Source organism: Mandrillus leucophaeus, unplaced genomic scaffold (assembly GCF_000951045.1).
Source record: "Mandrillus leucophaeus isolate KB7577 unplaced genomic scaffold, Mleu.le_1.0 Scaffold114, whole genome shotgun sequence".
NCBI lineage: Eukaryota > Metazoa > Chordata > Mammalia > Primates > Cercopithecidae > Mandrillus > Mandrillus leucophaeus.
In genome coordinates this window covers 5,300,970-5,314,937 of record NW_012099654.1, presented here as the reverse complement: position 1 = coordinate 5,314,937, position 13,968 = coordinate 5,300,970, and the positions used below count along the sequence as shown (strand labels likewise).

Sequence of the window (13,968 nt, the reverse complement as noted above, 5' to 3'; positions counted from 1 at the left end):
GGGGGAGGGATAGCATTAGGAGATATACCTAATGTAAATGACGAGTTAATGGGTGCAGCACACCAACATGGCACATGTATACATATGTAACAAACCTGCATGTTGTGCACATGTACCCTAGAACTTAAAAGTATAATTTAAAAAAAAGAAAGAAAATGCTTCCACCAAGGGACACAATAATAATTCCACTGAAGCAGACATTGAAACTCCCCCTGAATACTTTGTGCTCCTTATGCCAGTGAATCAGGAAATAAAGAAAAGGGTTACTATATTGACTGGGGAGACTGGTCCATGATAAGCATAAGGAAATTGGGGTTACTATACAATGGGGCTAAGAAATAATACATTTGGGATGCACTAGATCCTCTGGGGCACCTCTTACTATTCCTGTGTCCTAGGATTAAAGTCAATGGAAAACTTTAAAGTCAATTGGAAAACAACCCAATTCAGATAGGACTGCTAGTAACCCAGACCTTTCAGGAATGAAGGTTTGAGTCACTTCCCAGGCAAGGAACCTCAACCAGCTGAAGTGCTTGCTTAGGGCAAAGGGAATATGGAATGGGTAGTGGAGGAAAGTAGTGGTAAATACTAGAAATGACCACAGGACCATTGTGTAAGTGAAGATTGTAATTGTTTGACTGTTTCTTCCCTTTTTTAATATTTATATGTTTGCATATATATTGGCCAAATATTTTTGTTTTCTTACCCTTTCTCATCTCCATATTATCTGAGCTGTGTTAAACAGTAATTAATCTTATATACCAGTATTTAAGTTATAGGATTATCAGAAGAGGATTGTGAATCAACTAGAAGAATTAATATCACCGAAAGACAGAAAAACAGCCTTTGTCTCCTCTTCTGGGGAAACTGTTAAGTGTGTTTTTGGTTGTATGTGTGATGGTTGTTTCACATCAGATAAAGCATGACTTTGTTATGGGTTCCATTTGGAGATAAAATATGGTTTATGAAGCGATATAGAGTACCAGTTGACAAAGGGTTGACTGTGGTGGCTTTGTAATGTGTCAGGTTGACTAGATTGAATTATATTTCCCTTACCTCTATGTTTCCAGGTAAGGTGGGTCACAAGAGAGATTCCTGTGTGAGATCTGGTGGTGGGAGAGAAACAGCAACCTTCATTGTTGACCTTCTGGTTCACCCTATTGGTGTGATGCAGCAGCCAGGCCAACAACTGCTCCATCTTCTCCTATACTCTCCTTCAGCTGCTCTGACTCTTGGGCCAGGTATGTGGCCCAGATCTGTCATGAAGGATATCAACTTCTACAGACACTCAAACCATCAAGAAGTAGCCAAAACACCCAGCTTAGCTGGTGATTGCAGGTTCCACCTTATCCTTGCTCACCCTACTTGGCACATACCTTTCCTTCCTACCCTGCAGCCTTCAAACTGTCCACCTGCAAACTTCAATTTCTACCCTAGTCACAAAGTCAATAGCCTTACAGAGACCTCTTAACCAGCTCCCACATTTGCTCAAGATCAGATCTCTTGTGCTTTTGCTTCTCTGACTGAACACTGACACAGTGGCTTAAAGAACAGGGGAGCTGGCCAGGCGTGGTGGCTCACGCCTGTAATCCCAGCACTTTGGGAAGCCAAGGCAGGTGGATCACCTGAGATCAGGAGTTCGAGACCAGCCTGGTCAACATGGTGAAACGCCATTTCTACTAAAAATGCAAAAAATTAGCTGGACGTGGTGGCAGGCACCTGTAATCCCAGCTACTTGGAAGGCTGAGAATCGCTTGAACCCGGGAGGCAGAGGTTGCAGTGAGCCATGATTGCGCCATTGCACTCCAGCCTGGGCAACAAGAGTGAAACTCTGTCTCAAAAAAAGTAAAAATAAAAATAAATAAATAAAGAAGCTTATTTCCCTCACATGGTAACAGTTCAAAGGTGGGCAGTCCAGGTCAGCAGGACAGTTCTGTCCCACATAGACATTTGGGACTGTATTGTACTATTATTCTAGGGCATTGTCATTACCCACTTGGTCAAAGCAAAGTCTCCACATCCAAATTCCAGCCAGCAGGAAGGGGCAAGAGGGTATGGAGGAGATACACCCAACATCTAAGGCCTAGCCCTGAAAGTGGCACACATTTCTTCTGTTCACATTCTGTAGGTAAGAATTTCATCACATGGCCTCACCCAGCTCCAAGAAAGACTGGGAAATCAATTCTAGTGCAGTAAGTAGCCATGTGCCCAGGAATAAAGGAGAAAGGTAGCTTGGTGAAAAACTAGCTGCCCATAGCGTGCACTTGGCATGAGCACATGCATGCATATATATAGAGACTAGTGTTAGTAGTGTAAATATTATGATATATAATATGTTTCATACAACTATAGTTTTTGAAACTATATAGGCTAGTTTTTTGTATTTCTTAGTAGAGACGGGGTTTCACCGTGTTAGCCAGGACGGTCTCGATCTCCTGACCTCGTGATCCGCCCGTCTCGGCCTCCCAAAGTGCTGGGATTACAGGCTTGAGCCACCGCGAGTTTTGGCTTTCTTGATGGTTTGAATGTCTGCATAATATATATGTGTCATATAATATATATTATATAATATTAATATACAGTTGTATAAAACATATCAATATATATCATAATATTCACACTATGAAAACTAGCCTATATATGTGATATACAGCTATATATAATATATAATTATACATAATATATATAATATTGTATACTATAATGCTGACTCCAAATCCTAAAAAGAGCATAAAGGAACCACTAAAAATGAGCTGAGTTACTCTGCAAACAAAAGCTGAGTAGCCTAGTGTTATGAAAAATTGAATTGAATGCTTCCAGATTTAAGAGTTTTGTGCCAATAAATAAATAAATAAACGACTACTGTAACAACAAAGCCTAGGAACTTTCCCAACTAAAAATCATAATTGATTACAAGCTGTTGCCTCCAGTATTGAGTCCTTACCAACTAAATGCTTCAGTAGTTAAAATGATTTTGTTTTGAGATTCACATGGATTAAATAGCCTAAAACACATGTACCCTAGACTTAATCTAAGAGAGAGGAGATTTGGTTCAAATGTTCCTTCTCAGCATGTCAGGAATTGTTTTCTCCAATTAAATAATCTTATTTTAGTGTTAACTCTGTGCCAAGAAAATAAACAATATATCTTTCATGAACACATCTACTCTGTTGTATAAAAACTTTTATTTTCTGGGAGGCTGCTCTTGGAATTTGTACATATAATGAGATCAGAGCTGGAAAAGTCTTGTTTTCTTTAGCATTTAATGGTTTTGGAAACTATAAGGAGCCATGTGACACATTATAATGACAGAGCTCTATGAACAAGTGAATATCAAAGATCTACAGATAATCTTTTCTTCCTCAAAAAAGGTTTTACAAGAATACTGTATTAAGTACAGTGGAATGTTTTCACTCAGTCTTGATCTGTGTAAAAATAAGTTGCAAGAAAATCTGTTGCCGATCATAGACCAAATGCTGTTACGCTTTCAGCACATTTGAAGGGATTAGGCATTATGGATATGTACTTCCAAGATCAAGTTGCAATAATGGGAAGTCAGGAAAAACACTTAAGATCCAAGTGCCTGGCTATCTAAAGGATGGCATGGAGAAGGTAGAATGACAAAGGGCTCCTTCTTGGAGGTCTCTGCCTCCTACTCCCAGAGAATGGTCCTGGACAAAGACTTGCAGCAGGAGTCGTGTTCTCCTGCTCCATCTCCCACTATCTCAACACCCTCCGTTATGCTCCAACAATACCCGATAACTCCCACTTCTCCAGACCTGCAATGCTGCCCCTCTCTCCTCCATGCCTTGCTCTGTGCTGTTTTCTACCAAAAAAGCTCTTGTTGTCCCACAAGACCAAGCTCCTGTATCACTTCTTCCATGAAGCCCAGATAGTAAATTATTCTCTCCTATTTTTTCTCCCATTTCACCTACTGGTGAGCTTCTTAAAAGCAAGAAACCTTATTGATATTGTTTATTTTACATTCCCATTGCCAGACTCATAGTGGGTACATGATATGTGCCTGTGAAATAAACAAGTAAGTGTTAAATCTAAAAGTGATAAGAGATCTTATCTATTAGCAAACTTGAGGCTTCCTTGCTGACATAGCAAAAGGCCAGTCTCATGATTCACTGGGGAAGAGGGGAAGAGAAACTGCTTTAATCTCCTCTCTCATTCTCTCCTCAATCTGGATTTTGGTCAACTAGGACCAGTAGTGAGCTTCCAGTTGCCAAAAGTGTTGTGCCCCTTGATTGCCCATGGAATGTGCTAATGAACAGTTGCTAGTAGAATTACATGGCAGCTCCTGTGCCCTTAGGATCACAGTGCTACATTCCTTTCAGGGACATACACCAGGACAAACACCTGGGTGAAGGAGTGACACAGAAGAAAACTTCCCCAGACCTGCATGGAAGAGTGTTAATCTCTTGAGAAGTTAAGAGGTGGCTTTGCTCTTCCTAGCTTTGTGAGTATAAAGTTTAAAGGGAAATTGGGACAGACAAACAGGGGGTTCCAGTCATAACAGACTCATATATGCAGTTTCATTCCTCCCAACACTTGCTCCACGGGCCTTTCTGAGAGGCAGTGACCAAGATGAAGAGTGAAGAACCCTGTGATGGGAATCAGGAGGACTGTGTCCAATTCCTAGCTCTACTACTACTTATGTGACCTTCTACCATCTTCTTCATTTCCTTAGGCCTCAGTTTTCTTACCTGGTAACAGGGATTACAATACCTACCCAATAACTTTACCATGGGGTGCTAAGCTTTGAAAAAGTTAATTTCCACATAATCTCCTCTAAACTTTAAAGGGTAGTACCACACATGGCTTGTCTCTCACGACTCCCTTGCGAGTACCCACCTGGGCTTCCCACTAGTCCACAGATGAGTTTTTTCACCTGTGAAGCATTAAAGTTCTGCTTCTTGATTAACACCAATAATAATGTCCTGAGGATATAAGGTACTACAGATATGGTGTGAGAAAGAGGGTGTTCTGCTCTAAAACCTATAACCCCAGCCTAACTATGAGAGAAACACCAGACAAACCCCAACTGGAGGACCTTCCACAGCAGACCTGGCCAGTACTCCTTAAGACCATCGAAATCAGCTGGGCATGGTGGCTTACACCTGTAATCCCAGCACTTTGGGAGGCTGAGACAGGCTGAGGTCAGGAGTTTGAGACCAGCCTGGCCAATACGGCGAAACCCTGTCTCTACTAAAAATACAAAAATTAGCTGGGCGTGGTAGTGGACGCCTGTAATCCCAGCTCCCCGGGAGGCTGAGACAGGAGAATGGCTTGAACCCAGCAGGCGGAGGCTGCAGTGGGCCAAGATCATGCCACTGCACTCCAGCCTGGGCATCAAGAACGAAACTCTGTCTCAAAAAAAAAAAAAAAAAAAGAAAGCAAACCCATCAAAGTCATGAAAACAAAGACTAAGAAACTGGCACAGACCAGAGGAGGCTGAGGAGCTATGACCACCAAATGCAAAGTGATTACCTGAACTGGATCTTGACCAGAAAGGGAACATTAATGGAAAAATTGGTGACATCCAAAATGTGTGGAATATAGTTAATAATAATGTGACAGTGTTGGCTTTTTGGCTTTGACAAATATACTAGGAAATGTAAGATGTAAAGAGTAGGGTAATTAAGTAAGGGGTATCTAGGAACCCTCTGTACTATTTTTACAACTTTCTGTATATCTAAACTTATTCTAAAACAAAAAATACGTAATTCTACGTCGACTTGAATTCTACTTTAATTTCTAACTCAAGCTTTATCCAAATATCACCTTCCTTGTGATCCCTTACTGAATCCCCCACCCAGCTCTGACCTTTAGTCCTTCTCAAGTCTCCTAGCACTTTGCTTCCTCCTTAAATGGCATCTACACGTTATAATTATGTGTGTACTGTTCAGACCCCTCCCCACACACATACATACACTGATATGGGAGCAACTTGAAAGTGACTTTTTTTAATCTAGAGAGCCTAGCAGAGTTCCTGTCACATGATAAATTTCTAATAAGTGTTTATGAATGGATGGATGGATAAATAGCAGCAGCCTGTGCTGTCGAAGTATAGAATTGCTACAGCATGTTTTTGTTACGCAGGTTTAGCAATACAAAACATTTTCCCAAAATAGAATTTATTCTGTGGACTAAGGCAATGTCTGCTACTCAAGACAATGCCATATATTTGCAAAACACCTTCCATTCTCAACCTTTAAAGCTATTCAGAAACCACCACTTGTTAATCTTCATACCCCCCCTCACATGAAATACTTTTGGCATAATTTAGTAATCCAAACTGTACATACCACAGGGGATTTGAAAAGTACCTAATTAAAGATACAATGCTGTGCTCACCTTATCCTGGGCTTAAATCCACTGAAATTAGTGAGCATTTGGACCCAGGGGAGGAAGAATTGAGGCAGTTTTAGAGCTGGGGATTTTAAGGGATTTGAGGCATTGGCACACTAGGCCTGAATGAGAAAAACAGGTTAAAATCAGGGATAAATAAGATAGTTGGAAACCAAACAGGGTGTCAGAATTAAGAAAGAAAATTGGAAAATAATGAGAGTATTATTCTGAACTGCTAAATCAAGGACATGAGAGAGGCCAACACAGGAGGGGGGGGGAAAAACTGAAAAAGTTATAAGAAATGGTATTGTCTTCACCTAATGTCCTCCAAAAAGCAGAACTTGAGACATGAATTCAGATGTAGGTGGTTTACTTTTAGAAGTGAATCCAAATAACAAGAGTGGGGAACTGAGAAGCATGGGCCTGGCTGGTTTAGTTTTCGGTGTGATCTTACCTCGCTATAGCCTCAACCTCCTGGGCTCAAGTGATCCTCCCACTTCGCCTTCCAAGTAGCTGGGAATACAAGTACGTGCCACCATGCCCAGATAATTTTTGTATTTTTCTTTTGTAGAGATGGAATTTCACCATGTTGCCCAGGCTGGTGGTTGATATTCTCACTGTAGGAAAATCAAATTTTGAATATAACTTGCAATAACTGGGAATGCATGTAATTATGACAAATTATTATTATATTAATGCAAATGGTCACCATTAATAGTGGTTTAGCTAAATTTTGTATGCTTTAAGGAAAATATTTCAAAAGCAACTTTTATAGGTTTAGAAATCCTGTGACAATGAGTAGATGGTAAACCCTATACACAATTAACTCCTCCAGGTTGCTAGGTGCTAAAATGTTTCTGTGTAACAACCAGCCAGGTCCAGAGGCAGTAGTACTATTGTGACTAGCATAATTTCATTTCTAAACCAACTAAATGAAATTAAAACCCTTAGGAAAACAGTAGTTATTACCAGTATTGGGTTAGTGGGAAGAGATTCATTTGTCCTCCCAGATTCTCGTATTTCACAGCCAGCTGCTCCACGACAGCTCCCTTGCAGAAGCTGATTCTACATACACGCGATGGTAACAGTTACTTCACTATGTATTACTTCGACCTTCTCCTCTCAGTTGTTCATCCAAACCTGGGCAGATTAGGGGCTCAGTGTTCCAGAGGTTAAAAAAAAAAAAAAAAAAAAAGAAATCTAGCTGTCAGAAATGGAACTCAGAGAAAGTAGTCTGAACCTCTGTTAGTATCACTGTGGCTGCTATTGCTTCTGTGGTTATGGAGACCCAGCCTTTCAGAGTGGCTCAGGGCCATCAGCTCTCTTTCCTTTTGCTGTCTACCCTTGCGGTCATGATGTGGAGTGATTTGAGAAAGGTGCTTGGCATGAGTCCTCCTTAGCTTCTGCAGCAACCAAAACCCCAAGCCAGCTCGGAAATTCAGTCCCAAGATCTGCACTTTGAGCCACCAAGACACCCGAAGTGAATGTTACCATGCCTCAGTGTTTAACAGAGACCACCTTCCTCCTCCCAGAGCCTCTCCCCACTTAGCACTTACGCAGGTGGCACATTTTATGCAAGAGGACTACACTTGAAGGTTAGTGACCTGATTGTTTCTAACTAGCCAAGTGGCCTCAAGTATTAACAATCTCCTTGGACCTCAGTTTTCTCAGTTATAAAATGTGAGTGGAGTTTCAGAGTGTTTTTCAGCTCCAAGATGTTATGATGTAAAAATCCTGCCAAGATAAATTTCTTAAGTTTGTTTTCTTGCATTTCCACACTCCCCTTCTCTCTACTTGACCTGCACATGGAAAGTATCTGATGCCTCACCCTTCCACACCCTCACCAGACACTTGAGAAAATCTGGAATGTTTCCTTTATAAAAGAGCTTGAGCTGTATTTTCTAAACACTTGACTCCTCTTTCCCAGTAAAATCCCTGCCACCTCTTCAAATTGTAGTGAGTAAGCAGTCCATCAGAAAGAGAGCTAATTCTTATCAAGTTCCTAGAATCTGGCAATGAATTGGGTCATTTCAGACATCACTTTTCTCTGTGAATCAGCTAACACCAGCCTACCTATTCATCTCTGAGTACACCAAGGTATTCTAAGTAGGATGTTTCTCATGGGGGAAAAAAGTGTTTTGAGAATTCTTTTGCCCATTCTGGCCCAATAGAATTTCAGTTGGCAACCCCCAGGCAGAGTCGCAAACCTACCTTTTTTTTTGTTTGTTTTTTGTTTTTAAAAAAAGAGGGTCTCATTCTGTCACTCAGGGTGGAGTGCAGAGTTGTGATCATAGCTCACTGCAGCCTTGAACTGCTGGGCTCAAGCCATCCTCCTACCTCAGCCTCCTGAGTAGCTGGGACTACAGATGTGAGCCACAGCGCCTGGCTTGCAAACCTACCTTTTTATTTCTACAGATGTTGTTTATCACCAGAAAGTTGTGGAGAGTTGTTTGGGGGTTGGTGATTAAAAGCAGCTCTTTTGTTCAAATATTTAAAGGAAGTTAAAAACCAACTATTTAATGCAGCTTGCTTCATCTAGAATCCACCAAATGTTTTCATTCTGATAGCAGTGTCAGCCTGGAGATACAGAGCACTGCAGTTCTGGAGACATGTTTGTTCAGTGAGAATGCTCCTCAGGCTGTTCTGCTCTGAGTTTGGCTCCCTTTTTGAAGTGAGGCAACCGCTTGCTACTGCATGATGCTCTATTCTGCTGTTTAGTGTTGGTCATTGCTTGACTGATGCTGCACTGATCTTCATGCTGTTCCTGGCCCTGCAAGAAGACAAGTGCACCATTATTGAAATTAATTTAGTTTACTGGGACAGCACCAGTGATCAAGGTACATAATGCAGGACAGCCAGTTTCCACAGCACCCAAACAGCAATTAGCTTGATCCTCTGCTTAGACTTAATGACAACATGGCCCTTTGGGTTAGAAGGCAATGAGTGCCAGAATTCCCTGGCCTCAGAGAGTGATGTGAGGGCTGATGCTGAAAGGAGGAAAATCAGTATGGCAGTTCAGGTTTTTTAGAAGTGACTTGAAAACTCAATGTGAGGTCTTCCTATCCAATCATATCCAGATCTTTCTTCCTTTTAGATTATTTCAGTGTTTTATTTGGCTCATTTATGATGCACGAGGAAGTTTCTTTTCAACAAAAGGGTGAAAGCAGCACTTCTCTTTGTTTAAACACTTTGAATGTGAATTCATTTGCAGTTTTGACCCAAGAAGCCAGGCTCTATTTCTGGCTCCACCACACAAGTCATTTGTCCTCTCTGGACCTAATTTATTCACCTAAAAAAAAAGGGGGGGGTGGGGGAATTGAGAATTGACCTTTTTTTTTTTTAAGAACTTGCTACATTATTTGCAGATCCAGCTCATAATAAAAAGATAAGTCCTAATGTTAAAATGAAGAATTTCAAAGCAACAACAATGGAGCATTAAACCAGATCCAGGTATGGGGCCCACTTGCGCACAGGGCCCTGCTCAGTGGCATAGGCCACACACATGGGTCACACACTGGACTTGATCTCTTTCATGCCATCTCCAGCACCAAACTTCTCTGATGTAGCCTTTGCTTTCATCTACAAGTGCACACTCCTCATGCAAAAATAAACAGAAACAAAAGCAAAAACAAAAGGCTTCTGTTGCAATTTTTGCTTGAGATCTACCTCATTTTTCCTTTTCACATCCCTTTGACCATAAGTTGTACCTCAGCCCTTTCTGACTTCCTTTTATTCTCCAAGATGGATTTTCTTCTTTCCTGCCTAAAACATCCAAATGACCTTTGCTTTGAGCTTTTTCTAAATCACCATATGTTAGATAATTGTGCCCAGAGGAATTACTTCCAGAGTGGCCTAAACACAAAAGAAAACACAGAGCCAACTTATTCTCTAGAACAGTGCAAACATTTCCTTAAACCTAAGTGTCTCAAGAGGAAAACTGACAGAATAAACCTTTCACCCAGCAAGTCCACTCTGGGTAGTGCTTGTACTGAATCCTTCTTGCATTTTTACATCCCTGATTTATCTACTGTTTTGCCAATAAAAGCAGTCCCGTTCTTTGATTTAGGTTTTTTTACAGTGGAAAAGTGGCCAGAGAAAATGACTCAGTTGAGTGTTTTATTAATGGAAAGAACTGATATGCCAGCAACAAGCCAAGTTCTTTGCCCCTTCTCTATCATGTTACACCATAATACAGCACCTATCTGGGAAGTAGGAGATTGCAAGTTAAATGCCAGCAAACCTATGGCTTTTAGATGATAAGTTCACTAAAAAATGAACAGCCACAGAATATAAGGGGAGTTCAGTCTTCAGAAGTGAAATCTGTCAGTAAAATTTAACAATTACAAAGCAGCTACCAAAAAAGAAGGATTCTTTTAACATGTATTATAGGAAAATAACTTTAATTTCTTGCATGAGTTTTTCTTCTATGTCCAAGTTATGGAAGTCTCATTCAAGTAAGTAAATTTCCCACACAAAATTTCATTGTTTCAAATCAATGGAAAAATCTGATTTATCCTTAAAATTAACTTCTAGAATTTTAAGAGGAAAAAGTGACTTCAAATCTGTTCATGACTGACAACCCAACCTCAAAATGATTTATTTTCTGTCATGAACATTTGAGGTGTTCTGTTTATTATCAAAAATAAATGCATTTACTTCTTTAATCTTACAAAAATTCAAAAGCCCATTTGTCTCAGATAATCAAAATCATATAGGGTAGGTTTTAAGGTATAGTTTAGGGAAAAGATGTTATGAATATTGATAAACCTCTGTCTGGTTTATGACAGTTGCAAATATTTGAATACCTACCCTTCAAAATGTGAGTGAACAAGCCTATAAAACAATAAATGCCCATCTTGAGAGCTCATCTATTGCTCTGCCTAGTGGCAGGATTATATTCAAACTCCCTATGTTTGTTTCCTAGGGCTGCTGTGACAAAACACCACAAATGTGTGGGTTCAAAGAATAGGAATATGTTCTCTCATGGTTCTGATGGCTGGAGGGCTGAAATCAAGTGTCAGCAAGGTCATGCCTTATCTGGAGGCTCTAGGGGAGGATCCTCCCATGTCTTGGTGGTTTGCCAGCAATCCCTGGCATACTATGGCCTATAGATGCATCACACTCCAATCTTTGCCTCCATTGCCACATGGCATTCTCCCTGTGTCTCCCATCCTCTTCTTATATGGACACCAATCACCTTGGATTAAGGGCCTCTCCTACCTCCGTATGATCTCATCTTAACCAATTATGTCTGCAATGATTCTATTTTCAAATAAGGTCACATTCTGAATTTCTGGAAAGAGCATGAATTTTGGAGGGATACTATTCAACTTAGTACAACCTCCTAAACAAATGATAAGCTTTCCTGTATTTAAGTGAAATAAAATAAAACAAAAATAACTTTATAAAGTGTTCTAGAGAAGAAAAGCTCAGTGAATTCCCTAAGAATTCATTCTATTCAGCCATCCACCCCAGCAGTTCTCAAAGTATGATTTAAGGGCAATCCACCTTATTTCAACTTGGGGGATTAGGGGCTTATTAAAAATACAGATTCAGGGCTGGGCACGGTGGTTCATGCCTGTAATCCCAGCACTTATGGGAGGCTAAGGCGGGAGAATCACAAGGTCAGGAGTTCAAGACCAGCCTGGCCAACATGGTAAAACCCCATCTTTACTAAAAATACAAAAAAAATTAGCTGGGCATAGTGGTGGGGGCCTGTAATCCCAGCTACTTAGAAGGCTGAGGCAGGAGAATCGCTTGAACCCGGGAGGCAGAGGTTGCAGTGAGCTGAGATAGCACCACTGCACTCCATACAGATTCAGGCCGGGCACAGTGGCTCACACCCATAATCCCAGCTACCCGGGAGGCTGAGGCAGGAGAATCACTTCAACCTGGGAGGCGGAGGTTGCAGTGAGCCACGATCATGCTACTGCAATCCAGCCTGGGCAAGAGAGCAAGACTGTGTCTCCAAAATAAATAAATAATAAATAAATAAATAAATAAATTAAATTAAAGTTAACATACAGGAGCAGTGTGAAAAAGAAGAGGCGAGACCGGCCCCTGGACCGACCAAAGCCCATACGCCACTGCATCCCGCGCCCAGCGCCTATGTCCCGCCGTTGTCGCTGCCACCATCATGCCCAAGAGAAAGGCTGAAGGGGATGCTAAAGGAGATAAAGCCAAGGTGAAGGATGAACCACAGAGAAGATCCGCGAGGTTGTCTGCTAAACCTGCTCCTCCAAAGCCAGAGGCCAAGCCTAAAAAGGCCCCTGCAAAGAAGGGAGAGAAGGTACCCAAAGGGAAAATGGGAAAAGCTGATGCTGGCAAGGAGGGGACTAACCCTGCAGAAAATGGAGATGCCAAAACAGACCAGGCACAGAAAGCTGAAGGTGCTGGAGATGCCAAGTGAAGTGTATGCATTTTGGATGACTGTGTACTTCTGGTGACTGTACAGTTTGAAATACTATTTTTTATCAAGTTTTATAAAAATGCAGAATTTTGCTTTACTTTTGTTTTTTTTAAGCTGTGTTGTTAGCAGACAGAACACTTCATTGTTGTTTTTGGGGGAAGGGGCATATGTCACTAACAGAATGTCTCTGAAGCTGGATTGATGTGGGGAAAACACCTTTCCCTTCTAGTTTTGAGAGACTTCCTCTTGGTTCCCAGGAGGAGGGAGTCCCTGACTTTGACACACATGGCCACCTTGGCACAAAAGCCTTGTGGTATGGAAAAACAAATTCATTTTTATGTCCTCTTCTCCCTTTCCTTCCTTCAGCATAGACTTAACTCCCTTAAGCCCAGACATCTGTTGGGACCTGACCCCCAGTCATTGGTTACCAGTGTGTTAGGCAATCTGGACTTTCCAGTGATGCCACTGAGATGGCACCTGTCAAAACAGCAGTGGTTCCGTTTCTAGATTATGGATCTTCAGATAAATTCTGCCATTTTCATTTCACTTCCTGAAAGTCAGGGTTGGCTTGTGAAAAGTTGTTAAACAACATGCTAAATGTGAAATGTCAACCCTCACTCTAAACTTTTCCTGTTCAGAGCATCAGATGAAGACTTCGTTAAGTTTTAATAGTGGTTTTCTGATTTTTGGTAGTCCATTGAAGAAGGGAGTTTGAAAGTTGTTGTATACTGTCAACGACTGTCTGCCCATATCCTGCCTGAAATGCCATGATTGTTTACGGAAAGTGTCTTTAATAAAGCTCGATACAGTTTGGCTTGGGAAAAAAAAAATTAAAATACAGATTCATAGGCTCCACCCCAGAACCACCAAGTCAGAACTGCTAAGTTTAGAGGCCAGGAACCTGCATCTTAAAGAAGCTCCTGGGAGTTCTTTAAAATGCACATTAAAATTTGAGAACCACTATCTATAGTAGCAGAAAAGTCAGTCTTACATTCCCCGTGGTGTTTTGAAATTCATTCCTTATTTTTCCTCTATTTTCAGGTGAAATTGAGAATAGCTGGTCAACAAATTTTCTTATATTTTAAAAACATTATAAAAGTACTCTTCATTCCTTTTCCCCCTCCAGACTAAATAATATAAATACAAATAATATTAATTCCTAAGTCTTGGTAGGATGTATTTCCTAATCATTAAATCATTTA

The 13,968-nt window shown here is 40.9% G+C and overlaps 1 pseudogene across 1 annotated transcript; it reads left to right on the top strand.

Moving 5' to 3' along the window:
- The first annotated feature begins 12,402 nt into the window (after nt 1-12,402).
- Nucleotides 12,403-13,483, top strand: LOC105551523 (annotated as a pseudogene). Its single transcript, XR_001007871.1, has one exon. The product of XR_001007871.1 is annotated as a non-histone chromosomal protein HMG-17 pseudogene (transcript).
- The last annotated feature ends 485 nt before the right edge of the window (nt 13,484-13,968 follow it).